The sequence below is a fragment of the Plectropomus leopardus genome, chromosome 7 (assembly GCF_026936395.1).
Source record: "Plectropomus leopardus strain MGB_pleo_1.0 chromosome 7, ASM2693639v1, whole genome shotgun sequence".
In the NCBI taxonomy this organism is placed as follows: Eukaryota; Metazoa; Chordata; class Actinopteri; order Perciformes; family Serranidae; genus Plectropomus; species Plectropomus leopardus.
The window spans coordinates 38,553,854-38,572,193 of record NC_142182.1 but is presented as its reverse complement, the minus strand read 5'-3'; the positions used below and the strand labels follow the sequence as shown (position 1 = coordinate 38,572,193).

Here is an 18,340-nt window from a genome sequence, read left to right as displayed (position 1 = left end):
TAGCTGCTTATTAACATGCAAGTTAGTAACATATTGGCTCTTAATTAGTCATTATTAAGTACTTATTAATGCCTTGTTCTGCATGGCCTTATTATACAACCAATAAGTCATTAACTAAGAGTCTTCCCTCAATAACCTCAGAATTATTGCTTATTAGTACTAAGCAAGGAAGTTGTTGTATATGAATTACGATCTCAATATGCTTTGCTTAGTATGGATTTAATAAGGTGGTAGTACCCCAAGAATAGTTATTCTCCCTTAATACCACTTAATGAATATGGTCTGTTCTTACATAACAAAACACAAAACTACAAATATTAATAGTGTCCAAATAACTCTAAATTAAGTCTTTGTTACTTAGAATATGTTCCCCATACTAAAGTGACATCTTGATCATTACTAATTCACTAATAGTTGAACAACACATGTTCCCTAATCTAAAGTTGCTTCCTTTTCACAATTAGTTAATATGTTATAGCACATAACTACTGCAATAAACAAGTGATGGGTTACACCTTTGAAAAATGGATCTATCTATAGGTTCCCTCTCATTCAGTGGTACAATAACAAAGACAGCACAAGTACAAATACCTCATTTATTAAGCCACTGGTTCAGGTTTTCCCAAGGCTGACAATAAATACTGCTCGACCAGGTAATGGGGTATTCCTGAAATTTCAAACGCTGACAACTGTATCAGTGTATGTAAATATGTCATACAATATGGTATCAAATGTATAAGCAGGTCATACTGTATGATAATACAGGTACTCTATTGTTGAAAAACACTGCACAATATAAAGTACAAAAATACAAAAAATTGAAATCTAAAAAATATAAAACCTGCACAGCTCAACATGACTTGTCAAAGGTTAGAACAAATGTACTGAACTGTACAAACATTGCACTTCCACAGCCTAAACTTGCTCTATAATTACTGCATCAGGTGATTTATTTCCCTGTGCACAAATACTGTATTTCACTTTTCTAATACAACAGAATTTTAACTGAACAAAGAAGCTCACTTAAGTCTTAATATTTAATCAACAAGGGGAGGAGTTGCCTTCATGTTCATGATAATAGCCTTTTCTCAGAGGTAACAGTATATTTAGTGTGTCAAAACTTTTGAGTGGTAGTATAAACATCAACTTGATATCTTTATCTACATTTCAGACAGGTTTCATACTGGATATTTTTTTCTAATGTCATGCAAAAGCATTCCAAGTGTTCCGTTACTGTGATGGTTTCCACGCCAATAAGTCCACTCAATTACACCCAAGTGATCCCTCAACAGTTTTTGTGTGCTGTTCCCTCTTTGTCTCCAGATAGTTGACTTGCAAATACCCCAAAATCTCTCCAGGTTTTGTGTATGTGCACCTGTAACAGGGTCAACAAAAAAATATTGATGGTTGACAGTCAGGTGATTGTAACCTTCATCCTGAAGACAGCGGTAAGACCTCCACCCATTGGAATGATGGAGCTTCCACGACGAACGTGCTTCTTTATTAGAGGCAAGAGATGTCTGGCTGAACAGTGATGCACAATCTTAAAAATGGGTCTCCTCCTGTCATCCTTAATCCCTAGCATTCCAAAGACCCAGGAACTCCTGTTGCTTGCCCGTCCTCTGTTGTACTGAAATTCACAAGAGCAAATACTTAAAAATGAAGACAATGATTCTGCAATAATGGTGGGAAATGGGAGAGAATAAATCATAAGTCAAAAATTCAAAAGTTCTCTTTAGCTTTGGAATAGTGGTGCATGTTTACAAATATTGAACTGTTCTGGGGTGGAGGAATAATGTAGTTTCTTAAAACCGACATTCCCCCTTGATTGTATCAATGAACTACAATGTATCTTATTCCATAATGCAGTAGTTCGAGATACAGGAGATACACCTCCAAGCACCTCAGACAAAAATAGGTTTTAAATGTATGTATATTGTCTCTACTGACAGTAGCTGAGTTTAGCACAGACTTAACCAACATCAAATACACGTTTTTAGACACAAAATCATGTATTTGGCATCAAAGTAATACTCATAAGTGTAACTTTCATACCTTTCTTTTATGGCCAAATTTGCTTTCATCTATCATAACAATCTATGCTCTTTGTCCAACAGTCTGCTTGCCTCTTCTTCTCATTCTTTTCATTCCTGATTTGCAAATTCTCCGCAGCTTGTCTGCAAGTTTACTCAGAGTTGCAGAACTCCGAGTAATTCCTTCCTGCAGCATGTCCACTTGCCTCAGTCGAAGGCCTTGGGCAAATCTGTAATAGATCAACCAGATAAATACTTCAATGACACAATTTAGAAGTGGGTGGTTAAAACCATTTTCTTAAGCTGTCATTAGTCTTTTTATAACCATAATTATAACCATAATTTCTCATTTGCAGTCCCATTTGCAGACACAGCAGATACTCATAGCCTGAATATAAGAGTGTATTTGACCTGAAACAACAAATCTCAAAAGCAAAGTAGGGTGAAGAACATCCCCTATATGAGAGGAGGAATGGAATAAAACCCCCAAACAAATGAAATCTGCTGTATCTTTGAAGAGTTTTAATAAAAAAACAAAAAATGGCCATGTTCTGTTTAAAAAAGTTAAGTTCTTCTGAGACAATTTGGAACCACCTAAAACCTAAAAATCCACAAGGCCTTTGTACTACATTGGACTCTTCGCAACCCAGCACTTATGCAATTACACATACTTAATAAATAAATAAATAAAGTCGACTGATAGTCAGAATTCTTCCCATATAACTCATGTCTCGTAAGCATTGGCTCTTATGGTTTGATGGCTTTTGTTATTATACAATGTAAAACCACGCACCTGTAGATGTAATGCATCCACGTATGCAGTCGAAGGTGCGATTTCTCAAATATGGAGCCACTTCGGATGGACCTCGATACCGTTTTCCCTTAGTGACAGGAATCTCGGCAAATCCTGATGATTAATTCCAAAGGTTAATTTATAAAAATAAAAACCCATGATACTGTACTGATTTCACTCAATAAAAATGTAACATAAATGAAGATGAAGAGGGGGACATCCTTGTGTATGTACAAGTTTAAAGTCAAGCTGATTGAATAATAATAAATATGTGAACAATATGACCAGGAATGTGATCTAAAACTGTTAAAAAAAGGCATTTTTCATTTCAGATGTTGTACATTTGTGGAAACATGAGCAGCCCTATCTCTAATTACCAAATAAACAGTAGCTTACTTAAAAATTTTAATTTACAGCTGTGTGTGATTTGTATTGTGACTTTGTAGTGACTTATATATATTTTGTGTGTACACTACTCATAGGTTCTGTATTAAAAACATTCTCATAAAATATAGGATTTGGCACTGAATTCTAGCAGATCTTGGATAGCTGCATGCTGCGCACTCCCCTATGCTTACACACAGAAAATTAAGAAATAAGGCACACATCTAGTTGTTCTACTCACCATGCTGCCTCCTTTTTGTGGTAGGGCCGTTTCAACTTCATTACATGAGAGCAAGAGCGGCATTTCATCCATTTTCGAAGTAGGCCTTCTCTCATTAACCATCTGGTGAACTTGTAGTTTTCTTTGGGGCACTGTCTAAAATGTATTCCACTCAAAAATTCGTAACCCAACATCTTCTTCTCATAATTTCTTTTTTTTAATCTTATACCATGGCGATTTTTTTCTTTTTACTATGGATATATACAGTCTATGGTTTCAACCTAGTAGTCCTGCTTCAAAAAAGGCGCAAAGTGACCTACTTTGTAGAGTAATGACTTACATAAGAATCTACCAATCCGTAGCCGTGGTACTCCGATGTGTTGCTCACATCCAGTCATTGCCTGTTACTCTGTCGTCATGTGTCATCCCCATCCAATCATCCAAAGGGATCCACCAGTCACGTTAAAGATCCGGAGAAGTAGGCTATTTGACCTGTCGTTCATAGCTTGGAGAGTGAAGAGGGAGGTAAGTGAAGCACTAGCCTGTTAATTGAAAGTCTCCCTGAGTTTTGTAAGCACATCATAAAACCTGTCCCGGGCTGTTTACATAGTTAAAGAGTATTAAACCCTCCCGTTTATCTGCAGTGGCTAATTAGCTAGCTAATGTAATGTTAAGCTAGCTGAGTGCAGGTGCGTAATGCTTTAACTTAGTCCAGAGATGGGGACTCGAGTCACCGTGACTTGGACTCGAGTCGCTATTTTGATGACTTTTGACTTGACCTGACAAAAAATAACACCACAGCTGAATTTCTCACAGGCATGGCATCAGCTCAGTCGTTTTTTTTCCCGGACTTTTTATGCATTTATTTTGAAAGGACCGCTGGAGAGAGAGGGAGGGGGAGAGAGAGCGAGAGGGGGGACAGAATATAAAATATCAAGTTATTATCTCAAACTATTTGGTATGAGTGCAGACTGAGAATGGTGTTGTCATGATAGATTTTCTCTTCTTTTCTTCTCTATTCTAATATATTGTCTACACTTTATTTAGATTAGATTCTGCAGGTGAAATTGCAATAATAACGTGACTTGACTTAGACTTGACTTGACTTGACTTGACCTGCCCAAAGAAAAATTATTTGGAACTTACTTGAGACTTGCACATGGTCCCATCTCTGGTATGAACCACATTTTATAATGAAAAAGAAATTATGCACTATGCAGTCATTGAACAAGAAGAGCTTTTGAATCTTGTGTAGATTATTATTAAGTTACATGTTGCCGGTTATAGTGACATTAATTTATTTATATTTTTACAGCCTAAGGCAAAGAAGAAAATGTCCCTAAAAGTCCCTAAAGATGAGTCGATGACAGAGGAGACCAAAAATGTGTTAACTTTCAAGGAACTGTAATACTTAAATAATTATCTTGTCCAAATGTGTTTAAACGTTTAAAGTCATCTATTCAAATGTTATATGTATACATTTTGTTGTACCTATGCCATTCTGTAGGTCCTGAAGATAAAGGAGATAAAGGCTCTGCTCCAAGTTGCAGCAGCATAAGCAGCATTGGATCAGGTAATGGTTTTTCATTTTCTAGCAGTGTATCTTTGTTGTCTAAACTGAGTTTCATTTCTTGCGTGATTTTTTCGCCTTGTTGGCAGATTTTGTCAGTATACATGTGTGTGCTTACAAATCAAATTAAGGAAAACACCATATCTGGTCCACTACCTTTGTTGCATGCATGTCATTCTCTCTCTGTCTCACTCATTTAATACTGTCAAATCATAATCTTTTTTGTATCCTGCTCTCTTGTTTTTAAGGATCAATTTCCAAAGTGGAGTTCCTAGAAGCCAGGATCCAATGGCAAGAAGAAATAATAAAGGATCTTGAGCAAGAGCTCAATTTCTTGCGTGAGCAAATCATGGGAAAGAAGAGATCATGTGAGTGATTTGGGGGCAACTTGTATCTGCAAAATATAATATAATTGTAATGAACGGTGTGATATATTTGCATAACAATCTGATCTTTGTCTCATCTATCCTCTATTTGATCAAAGCTCAACCTAAAGTATTTACTTTGGAGGACAACAACAAGGATGATGATGGCAACATGGATGAAGATGACGTCATTCCCCAATCTTCTCCAGACATCAGTGAGTCCTCGGACAGTGATGTTGTCATCCAAAGAAGGAAGAAACGTCGGACACAGCCACCTGCATCTGCAACTGTGGCTGTACCTGGAAAAGCTCATGTAAGAGGTAAGAATGGCGTAACTTGAACCACCTGCCCTGTGAGCACCAAGTGGTCATGAAAAATAAGTATTAATAAAAGCGTTGGAAGAGCTGTTACAAATATGCCCTGAAGTAATTATGAGGCAAAAATACAGATCTTCAGTTCTAGATTCTGAATATCCTAGGAATCTGATGATAAATAAAAATTAAATGTCTAAAGTCAAAAATATGGCTTTCATCCAGAATAAAGCTCCATTTTATTTTGCAGCATTCACACTAATTATCCAACATCAAATGTATTGCTAGAAAGATTTGTCTCTCAGAATTAAACATAATTTGGAACCATAAGACTTACCAATTAAACAGATCTTACAGAGTATCATTTTTGTATTGGATTCTGAACCACATATTGTGCGTGAAATCATATCAGGAGATGAGCAGATTCTTCAGTTCCTAGAATATGCTTCATACTTTTATCAAAAGAGAAGTGACCAGTTTGAGCAATTTCAGCTGACCTTAAGCCGTGGTTTGTGCTCATTTCTCGTGTTCTTTGTTTTTGTTTTATATATTTTTCAGTGAAAGGGCCAGCTGAGGTTATCAGCAGATATAAAAAAGTCTTGAAAAGCTTAAGCAAAGTCCGCACCATGACTGAAGCCTTCAGAATCAATGGCATGGACCGGGGAACCATCAAGATGACTGCTGCAATTGCAGAGCTCAACATTGTGGATCCTGTAACCTTCAAAAACCTGAAGTATGATCCTGCAACTGAGACCCTGCAGTCCTTTGCTAAGAGGTGTGCAACGCACATAACCTCTGAGAAGAAGAGCATTATAGAGGACATGAAGGCCAAAGGTCAACTCCTCCCCTTGTTGATTAAATATTAAGACTTAAGTGAGCTTCTTTGTTCAGTTAAAATTCTGTTGTATTAGAAAAGTGAAATACAGTATTTGTGCACAGGGAAATAAATCACCTGATGCAGTAATTATAGAGCAAGTTTAGGCTGTGGAAGTGCAATGTTTGTACAGTTCAGTACATTTGTTCTAACCTTTGACAAGTCATGTTGAGCTGTGCAGGTTTTTATATTTTTTAGATTTCAATTTTTTGTATTTTTGTACTTTATATTGTGCAGTGTTTTTCAACAATAGAGTACCTGTATTATCATACAGTATGACCTGCTTATACATTTGATACCATATTGTATGACATATTTACATACACTGATACAGTTGTCAGCGTTTGAAATTTCAGGAATACCCCATTACCTGGTCGAGCAGTATTTATTGTCAGCCTTGGGAAAACCTGAACCAGTGGTTTAATAAATGAGGTATTTGTACTTGTGCTGTCTTTGTTATTGTACCACTGAATGAGAGGGAACCTATAGAGAGATCCATTTTTCAAAGGTGTAACCCATCACTTGTTTATTGCAGTAGTTATGTGCTATAACATATTAACTAATTGTGAAAAGGAGGCAACTTTAGATTAGGGAACATGTGTTGTTTAATAAGTGTTCAACTATGAGTGAATTAGTAATGATCAAGATGTCACTTTAGTATGGGGAACATATTCTAAGTAACAAAGACTTAATTTAGAGTTATTTGGACACTATTAATATTTGTAGTTTTGTGTTTTGTTATGTAAGAACAGACCATATTCATTAAGTGGTATTAAGGGAGAATAACTATTCTTGGGGTACTACCACCTTATTAAATCCATACTAAGCAAAGCATATTGAGATCGTTATTCATATACAACAACTTCCTTGCTTAGTACTAATAAGCAATAATTCTGAGGTTATTGAGGGAAGACTCTTAGTTAATGGCCTATTGGTTGTATAATAAGGCCATGCAGAACAAGGCATTAATAAGTACTTAATAATGACTAATTAAGAGCCAATATGTTACTAACTTGCATGTTAATAAGCAGCTAATTAATGGTGAATAGGTGTACCTTAAAATAAAGTGTTACCATATTATTTTATTTGTACATCGGCCTATTAGAGTCATTGTTTTGTTGACTAAAATGTGGTGATTTGTGTGACAATTCAACGCAACACTCATTTTCAAAAGATTAACATTTGAGTTCTGTAGGCCTACTCAAAAGTTATTTTTTTCTGAGTGAAATGATTAAACGCACAGATGTTTCACAGAAGTTGAAGTCAGAGTCCTGCAGTCAGGAGAGGTTGGCCTGCTATCAGCACATTGTGCTTAAATTACCTGATGTTTGTTTAAAATTGAGCTTTTAATTTCTATATTATGCTGGGAAGTTTAATAAATAATAATCAGTCATACTTTTATTACACTCCAACACACCATGGTCAAATGAAACTGTCAGTGAACTAAGATATCTTTTTATCTAACTTAGGAGTAAAAGGGAACCTTTAAGTGTGACAGAAATAATGATTTGATGTATATCGTGATGTATCGATATCAGCTGATATGAAAAAAATAATCGTGATAAGACTTTTTTCCATATCGCCAAGCCCTACCTTCAGGCTGTTGCACCATCCATTTCAATGCATGGAAACACACCATTAGTGTGCCACTGCACACTATGCATTGCAGTGCGCCACTGCGTCCTGCAGTGCTCTAGCGCGCACTACAATGCGCAGTGTACAGTGCGCCAACAGCACAGTGCATAAAGCACACAACTGTACTGTGCAGTGCACAGTGGTGCAGCGCATTGTGCAGTGGCGCACTGCAATGCGCAGTGTACATTTCTAGAGTAACATAGTTCTACAATGTTATGATGCAATTGCAGAATTTTATTGGTTTCAGAATGTTGCAGTTCTATATGTTGTTGTCCTCGAATGTCATAATTAACTGTAGAATTGTACAATCCTGGAATGTTATTATGTAACTGTATGATGTTACAGTTCTAGAATATTGATGTAAATGTAGAATGTTACAGTTCTAGAATGTAATGATGTAACTGTAGAATGTTACAGTTTTGGAATACCATGATGTAATTGAGGAATGATACAGTTCTAGAATATTATGACGTATTTGAAGAATGATGCAGTTTTAGAATGGCACCTCTATGAACGCCTGCACAACTTCATCTGAATTTCTCAATTTACGAGTCCTCACTCAGCGACAAGAGAATCGGACTAAATAACTCCCCCCGTTCTTCATAAGGCATACTCATGCACTAAATCCTGATCCTGATCCCTACTTTCAGTGGTTTATGTTTAAAGATCTGGTGTTACTCTCAGGTAAAGCAAACCATCAGCTTTTAATTCCAATTTTGCATGACATATATGCATGACAACACTATTACAAAACACAAAGTTTCCAGCTCCTCTTCCTCACAAGGAAGAGAGGAAATGCTTCTATCGTCACAAAAAGGGGCATGTCATTGTTAGTTGCCTGGCCTTAAAACGCAAAGAGCAGCAGCAACTGTCTCTGGCCCGTGCAAAACCTGCCGACAACTGTGTTCAGACGGTGATGATCCTGATCCCCGCTTTAAGCCGTTTATGTTTAAGGATATGGTGTTACTCTCAGGTAAAGCAAACGATCAGCTTTTAATTCCGATTTTGTGTGACACAGCGTGTTCACAATTGTTTTCGCTAGGGTGCTTCTATTTCCTAAACAGTGAGTTTCTGGATGCAGTAGAGTTCTCAGAGGTGTGGATATGGGCAATGTTTTGCGTCCACTGCACTGCGTTCACATGCAGTCTCACCTCGTCACTGGTGCACTGCACTGCACAGTGCGCAGTGGTGCAGCGTACTGTGCAGTGGCGCACTGCAGGAAGCAATGCCAGTTTTACATCAATATTCTAGAACTGTAACATTATACAGTTACATCTTCACATTCTATAACTGTACCACTCTACCATTACATTATAACATTCGAGGACAACAACATTCTAGAACTGCAACATTCTTGAACCAAGAAAATTCTGCAATTGCATCATAACATTGTAGAACTTTGTTAGAGATGTAACCTTTTGGACAAGTACCACTCTAGGGCTGTCAAGCGTGAATTTTCAAATCATGACCAATTACAGAATTTCAGTAGTTATTAATGATTATTCTAATTTTTAAATGGCATTTTTGTTTCTTTGCCTTTCAAAACAATGTTGAATTCCACATTGACAAGGAAAAGCTTTTCTTCTGGATTGTCTTAATAAGGAATCAAATGACAGGCATTGAACAGGCGTTATTCAACCCCCTTAGTGAGAAGGTTATTATGTGGTTGGTACCACTGAATTCCTAAGTCTTCTAGTGACATATGACACATGTATCATCAGTCTATCTTTAAAACTCAGCCTCAGGTACAGCCTCCTTCAGATAGAATTGTTGGTCAGCCATCGATGCAATTAAAAACAATAATAATAACAATAACAATAATGTAATATATGGACCTTAATTGCATCCTGATTAAGGCGTTAACTCTCACAGCACAAGTTCTAATACCAATACCATGGTGCAGTGCAGGAAAAAAAATAATGGAAAAAGTAGGGAATTACATCTAAAATCTATGTTCAGTGTTCACAGACCGGTGGTTTGCTACTTTTATATGTTGTGCTGGGGTTGTATATCATGCAGTAATCTTGCTATTAGCAGACCATCCCTGTGTTCTTTTGCAAGCCAGTGTGTCCATTCTGTGAAAGCTAGATGCTGCTTCAGCTACTTCTCTGTTCTGTTTCTTTCTCTGTATTAGTAGCAGTAGGTCAAATGAACAGCAAAGATGTGGTCCACAAGGGTACAACAGCTGTAACTGAATTATAACAAAGCCAGATTTCGACCAGGAGTAAGCCAAATACAAATATATGATATGTCTCATAGCTGGGCCTGATATGAAATATCAATATTGCTGAGGTCTGTTAAGGCCTTAGGGCCCACATATGGCTGACAACCTAAACCATACTTATCCCAGAATTCAGCCTAAAGGACACCACATCTGTGATCTGGCCCACTTTAGGAAGTGAATGACAGACCAAATCTGGCCCAAAGCCATTATAGCCTTAACTGAACCATAATATAACCTAAAACAGTGTTTTAGAAGGTGATGTAGAAGTAGTTATAGTAAAAGCAGTAGCAGAACTTGAATTAGTTTTTGTAGTACTACCAGTAGTGGTTACAATAGTAGCAGCAGTTGTAGTAAAAACAGTAGTAGTGGAAGTCGTTGTGGTAGTACCTCTGCTAGAAGTCGCAGCAGTTGTAGAAGTAGATGTCAGGGACACAGTACATGAGAAGAAGGATTTCAAAAGTACAGACACAGAGTGCTGCAAGTATCTGCAGTTCAATGAGTGATTATTGTTCTTCGAAGTATTTGAAAAGGAAACGTCCAAATGAAATATTTCTGAAAAATGTCTCACAAAGGCAGAGAGTTAAGAAACTGCATGAAGCAAAATGTCAGGGACATGTGTAGCACAGGCAGAAAGTCAAGGAAAGGAGTTTAAGGAAGTATCATGGAAATCCTGAACATAAGTTTTATTAGCTAACAAACTGAGGATGCAACAAATGAAAGAAAAGTCAAACCAGTTTGATTTGGTTATGGAACAGTTTTAGTTTTTAGCTAAAGTAGAAAATGGGCTGGAATGTGTGTTACATCTGCAAGAGGCTGTAGTTTAAATATCAGGTGTTGCATTGTAAGAAAGAGGATTATCATGAGCATAAAGACATAGCTTTATAATAGCAGATAAATGTATCACATCAAATGATTTACACAGATGGAGTGATGACTGTGAGGTGCAGTGTGAGTAGCTGGATATGAGTAGAGGACAGCTGTGGATCTGTTGCACCTGTCATTGTCAAACAAATAAATAAAATGTGAAAATGTGACTGGCTCAAATGCACAAAGTAAGAAAACATCTACAGAGTCAGCTGAAGATGAGATGTTACATGATAGACAACAGCACTGCATGTTTCAGGACACATGTTTGATGCCGGTCGATATCGGTCAGGAAGTGTTGGATGAGTATTTTGATAGTACTTTGAACTTATCTCTGTTAAATTAGAAATATAGTTATGTTAGTGTGGAGAAATTGTTTAGGAGTTTAGGGTCAGATCAAGCAACCTATGAGGTGGCGTAAGAATGTATGAAAAGAAATACACATAATGTATTAAAGAGACAGGTGGATTAAGTATGAATTTATGTAAACATGGACATCTAGTATGTGGTTAATGCACGTGCGTATCGTGGATATTATTTCTTACATTTCTAAAGCAGAGAGGGAAATGGGATTATTGTTAGGGAATGCACATAGAGAAGTATCTAAACTAGGAAATGTGGATGCCAAGGATGCACTGAAAAAATAGGGAGTGTTTATCTGCATAACAGATGTTTGAGCTCAAGAGGCTGTATATAGATGAACAAATATGCCTTTACAAGTATGTTCACAGAAGGTTCAGTTCGTGCCAACAGACAAACTCACAGTCTGACCACAGAAGATAAAAACAGGCCAGATGATGCCATTTTCAATATGTGTTTGGCAACATTTTTATCAGAGTATTGTGTTTTGTCAAAAAGTGAATGGTCAAAGAATAGCTTTAAACTAAGGAATAATTTAGGTTTAACTTTCAGTAAAGCTTTCTGGACACTGTAGGCGTGGACACTGACTATCTAGCTCATCTTGGATTTAAAATCTTCCAATTGGTCCTCTTTGACAAACGACACCTTGTGACTCATTTGGCCATTATCCACAAACTTCCCCGACACAAGATAAGTGGCATGGAATTGAGCTGAACTTTTCTTCCGCTTGTTATCCAAATAATGATAGAGCATTTGTTTGGAAAAAGTGCTAAAAAAAACACTTATCTTCTGTAACTCCCTTTGAGCTGATGTGAGTTAGTGCCACAGAATGCAAACTTAGCAAACATGTTTCAGCATCATCGTCAGACATGTCACTTTAATAATTATAATACTAATAAAAAACTTTATATGTAAAGTACCTTTCATATGACAAATGCAGCCAAACGTGCTTTACTACAAGAAAAAATCCATGCAGCAAGTACTTCACTTGAAAAGACTGAGATGACAAAAAGACTTAATAAAACCTGCAAGTAAAAATAACATCGGAATACAATACATAGAATGCATCGCCACATGGATGAAATTCATTTGATAATACCAGTAAAAGTAAGATAAAAAGGTTTAAAAGGAGGTAAAAAGGTAAAAAGGATTAAAAGTGGAATGCACAGCATGCATAATTTAAGATGGAAAATCAAACCCACTGAGATAATATTGATAATAAGTAAAGGAAAAAATTGTAAATCTCTTGATTTACCGGTCGATCTTCGTTCCTACCCTCACCTATGGTCACGAGCTTTGGGTAGTGACCGAAAGAACAAGATCGCGGGTACAAGCGGCCGAAATGAGTTTCCTCCGTAGGGTGGCTGGGCTCTCCCTTAGAGATTGGGTGAGATGCTCGGTCATCCGGGAGGAGCTCGGAGTAGAGCCGCTGCTCCTCCGCGTTGAGAAGAGCCAGATGAAGTGGCTCGGGCATCTAATTAGGATGCCTCCAGGACGCCTCCCTGGTGAGGTGTTCAGGGCACGTCCCACCGGTAGGAGGCCCCGGGGAAGACCCAGGACACGCTGGAGAGACTACGTCTCACAGCTGGCCTGGGAACGCCTCGGGGTCCCCCGGGAAGAGCTGGACGAAGTGGCCGGGGAGAGGGAAGTCTGGGCTTCCCTGCTTAGGCTGCTGCCCCCGCGACCCAACCCCAGATAAGCGGAAGAAGATGGATGGATCGATGGATGGAAAAATTGTGTAGAAATGCTTGAAATTAAGGAAAATACAACTTTTTTAAAGAGGTGCAGAAATGCTTTAAGTGCAAAGCAAAATGCAAAGCAGTTCTGTCAGACCTAGTTAAAGGCTGAAAGAGAAGAGATACGTTTTTAGTTTTCTTTTAAAAATATTTACCGAGGTGGCTTCTCTGATATTCAGACCAGAAAAAAATCAATCAATCAAAGAATGCTGATTGACAGTAGTAAATTCAAAACTTTAAAAAGTAAATAAATAAATAAATAAAATAAAAATGTAAGCTATGCATTCAGAGATGAATGAATGAATAAATGTTTATAAATTAACATATAACATATCCAACTTTGCTGTGAAGCACCTTTTATTAGCAAAATATTAAAATGAATGTACAAACAATTGTATTATTTAACCTTTTAAAACCTGGAATGTGTCCCAGAGCTTAGGGACTTTAGACCAATGCAGACTTTGACCGTGTAGTTTGGCTACAAGGCATTGGAAACATTTAAACGTTTAAAACAAGCCTTGTCAGGCTACACTTAAACATAACACGCGTTTGTTGGATTTAGCCTTATAATGCTATTTTCTAATATTTGTTTACAATTTGAAACATATATAGCAAACTTTGTCCACTGAGCTCACAATTTGGAAATCGGTTGTATTAACCAACTATAAATAGCATGTGTGTCACTTTTGTTGTTGCTTATGGCCATACCACCCTGAACATGCCTAATCTTGTCAGATCTTGGAAGCTAAGCGGGGTTGGGCTGCATCAGTACTTGGATGGGAGACCGCCTGGGAATACCTGGTGTTGTAAACTCTTTAGTTCTCACTTTTCATCAGCAGAGGGTGCTGCTGCTTATCTAATGGACACTGAGCAGACAGCAAACAATATGCAGATGTTTTGGCCAAATCCTGTTCAGTTGAAACCACCAAGGTGTGAAACACTAACAGTTTTACATGAGTGGTTATGTTAGACAGACTGATGGAACGAGGCAATCAGTGAAATCGGTATGAGATTAGAACAGAAGTTTATTTGATGTTGATTAGGTGAATACATCGATTCGTCGCACAGTTTTACACAACGCACGTAATGAGATGTGAGCAGCAATGGGCATGTTTTGTTTTGTTTCAGCGCTTGTATATCAAGTTTGAGCTTGCACACTGCTTGCCTGAGCAGCGCTTGTCAGGCGCATCTGAACTGTGTGTCAGCTGCAGCACATCTAGAGAAACACTGGCTCGCCGTTTCTTTATCGTGTGACAATCGTGTTTGTTGCCTCTATACTACTTTATACTGAATTAAAGTCTCTCTCTGTCACAGAGATGAAGAAATACAAAGATGTTTGTTTTACCTCAACTTCCTTGCTTCCCTTTCAAAACAAAAGCTGATTGTGTCTGTGGACAGAATGTCATCAGTTGCTGATACAATGTATTTCATTTTGAAACATTTACAGGACGGGTTGTCAGCTGTGCAGGAGCTTGTTTAACTTCATAAATGAGTGGAATATGTGCAGCAGGCAGCGGTATGCCTTAAGGCCCAGTTAAAATAATATAACCTTTATTTAACCAGATAAAAACCAGGATCAGGATCTCTTTCACAAGGGTGACCTGGCCAAGAGGTCAGCAGCACATGTCATAAAGAGTAACATATAAGTGACAGTACAGATTAATACATACAGTTTTGGTTGTAGATGCAATTCTGTTTTCAGTAGGAAGTGTGGGAGCTATAACACAACAGCAAATAAAAAAAAAAAATTTAAAACACAGGCACTCTTCAATGGTCTCACACTGTCTGTCCCTCAGGATAGAAAGGAAAGCTCCAAGTGGAACAAGTTCAGAGAGTTTCAATATAATCTGTAGAGTGTTCCACGCAAAGGGGGCAGCAAAGCTGAAAGCTCTTTTACCGAATTCTTGTTAGTTTTTATTGTTGTTTAACTGTTAATTTTATTGTTACCTGAGGAACAGATAACATAAGAGTAGCACAAGAATGCAAGGCATAGCAACTGCTTGTTTTCTGCAATAAAGCACAGAACTAAGAGGGAAGCCTAAAAGAGCCTTATAAATTAGGGTGAGCCAATGTACATGTCTGCGAACACTCAGAGAGGGCGGGTGAGACGACTGCATCCATTGACAAATCTCAGTGCTGAATGAAAAACAGTGTCCAAGGACTGAAGACATTTGGATGAGGTACTTAAATAAAGCATATCCCCATAGCCAAGAATGGACAAGAAGGTCGCTGTCACAAGTTTTTCTCTGACCTTGAGAGAGAAGCAGGTTCTATTTCTGAAAAAGAACCCAAGCTTGACACGAAGTTTAGTGACCAGATTATTTATATGTGCTTTGAATGGAAGCTCCTGAACTAGGATATAACCTTAATACTTGTAATTTAAAGCCTGCTCTATAGGTGTTCCTTGAGATGTAATAATATTTGCAATGTTTTGTGGTAGCACCTTTGAATGAGAGAAAACCATGAGCTTGGTTTCATCTGTGTTTAAAACCAATTTGACATCATATAAACGAGGCTTGATGACACTAAAAGCAGCTTGTAAAAACTCAAAAGCCTGAGTGAGTGAGGCTGAACAGCAATAAATAATGGTGTCGTCAGCATAAAATGATATGAATTGAAAATAAAATGGGTCCCCACACCAAACCTTGGGGCACCCCTTTGGTAACGTTCAGAAAATAAGAGGTAGTTCCAGCTGCCTGAACACATTGAGTTCTGTTAGACAGGTAGTTGGTGAACCAGGCTGCTGCATGCTTTTGATAAGCCTATGTGATGGAGGGCTTGTATCAACAGGCTATGGTCTACTGTGTTAAATGCTTTTGACAAATCAATGAGAAAAGAGCAACACAATATTTTTTCAGAGCCAGAGCCTCAATTAAATCAGTTAGGACCTTCAGTGCAGCTGTAACAGTGCTGTGCTGTTTTCTAAAACCAGAGCGGAATGGAGATAAAATATTATTCTATTCTAAAAATTCCTTTAGCTGATAGGTGATGATTCTCTCAAGCAATTTAGCTAAAATACATAATGTAGAAATTGGTCAATAGTTGTTTAATCTTGTGGGTTCACCTCCTTTTAACAGGGGAAGAACAAAGGCAGACTTCCAGATTTTAGGAATGTTATTGCTGGTAAGACTCAGGTTAAAAATATGTGAGAGAGGCTCAGCAATAAATTCAGCAGCCAACTTTAAGAAAAAAGGGTTCAGTGTTATCAGGCCTTGCTGCTTTATATGTGTCCAGCTTTTTTGTGCGTTGTTTACCTCAGAAACAGTTACAGGCATAAACTCAAACGGACAAGTGATGGGTCCACACACAGCCTGCGGAGTTAAAGGTGTGTTTACACTAGCCAGACCAGTATTTTTTGGTTCAGGGATTAGCAACTCAAATAAGGATCCAGCAGAAATAAAATGACCGTTAAAGCAATTTTGTATAGCTGTCTAATCAGACAGTGTACCGGATGGAGTGATTAAAGAACTTGGCAGGTCATTAGTTGATTTAAAGAAGATTTTATGACTTTCCAAAATTTTTTGGGATCACTAACATTTTTTATGGATTCATTTAAGTTAAAGTAAGACTTGGCACTCTTAATAAGGGAAGTACATTTATTTTAAAGCTGGCAAAAGCTTAGCCAGTCTTCCTCTGTCTTTGTTTTCTGGGCCCTGGCCCAAGCAATGTCTCTCTGTTTGAGGAGGTTTCCAATTTCAGAGGAAAACCAGGGACTATTTTGGCCCTTCACCCTAAATTTTCGAAAAGGAGCATGTTTATTAACTATATCATGGAATTCATCATAAAAATATTCCAGAGCCAACTCTACATCATCAAATAGAGCAACTCTATTCCACTCAAAGGCAGCTAGGCCATACATAAAAGCTGAGATGCAAAAGTTTTTAATATCTCTTTTGCATATAATATTAGGGCTTGACTTTGGAAGCTTGGAGTTTCTTATAGCTGCAATGGTACAATGATCACTCAGGTCGTTGGCAAACACAACTGTATCCGTGTATTTGTGGGGAGCGTTTGTTAAGATAAGGTCAGTGAGGGAGGAGTTTTGATGGGGTTTTAGTATTGGGCCGAGTCGAGGAATTGATCAATTGAGTCAAATTTAGTGAGTCACAGACATCTTTAAGATTATCAGATGAGGCAGTCAACCAATCAAGATTTAAATCACCAACCAACAGAATCTCACTGGAATTAAACCCATTCACGCAAGATGCAAGAGAGGCAAGGGCATCAGGGGAGGCTGAGGGGAGGTCTATAACAACCTATGATTGTGAGAGATTGGCCATGGGAGAATTCTAACCTCAGGGCAAGGAGTTCAAATTGTTTGGTGATGGAGAGTGAGGATAACTGACATAAACATGAAATTTATTTTTTAGATATATAGCCACCCTTTCACCTTTTCAAGGGCGATCACCAGGGGCGTCGTAGTGGGGGAAAAAAGTGGACCTGACTATCCAGGGCCCGAGCAGGGAGAGGGGCCCATGACAACCCTGATATTTTTTTTTTTGTGATGTTTATTTCAAATGAATTGGGCCCTCCAATTAATTGGTGTCATTACATATATTGATAACATCAACGGAGAGAATGAACTTTATGTCACAGTCCTCCCAACATATTGGACATTCTGGGGCCCCCTCTTGGAGACGCAAAATGGTTTAGTCCGCCCGACAGCGACCGGTGACAAGTGTAACGTAACAGATTGAATGATCTGGGGGCGAGACATGATGCTGCACAAAAAGCACAAATCAGGGTGTCAAAAAAAGAAGGAGAGGAAGGAAAAAGAAAGATGGCAGAAGAGGGGAGGCAGCTGCTGACTTCTTTCTTTCCCAAAGGTGAACCCAGTTTGCTTGTTAGTTTGCTTTAAGTCCAATTAAAGTTAAGGTAGTCCACTCCAGACAGCTGCTGCTGATGTTTGTATGCTCACGTGAAGTCTTTAGCTTAGCTAGTTCCCAACCAGGCTGCTTGCGGCAGTATGTA

General features: G+C 38.1%; 2 pseudogenes; one reads left to right on the top strand and one right to left on the bottom strand.

The window, feature by feature from the left end:
- Positions 1–1,178: 1,178 nt before the first annotated feature.
- Positions 1,179–2,843, bottom strand: LOC148189269 (uncharacterized; annotated as a pseudogene).
- An 11,220-nt stretch (positions 2,844–14,063) lies between these two features.
- LOC121964194 (5S ribosomal RNA) lies at positions 14,064–14,182 on the top strand (annotated as a pseudogene).
- Positions 14,183–18,340: the final 4,158 nt, after the last annotated feature.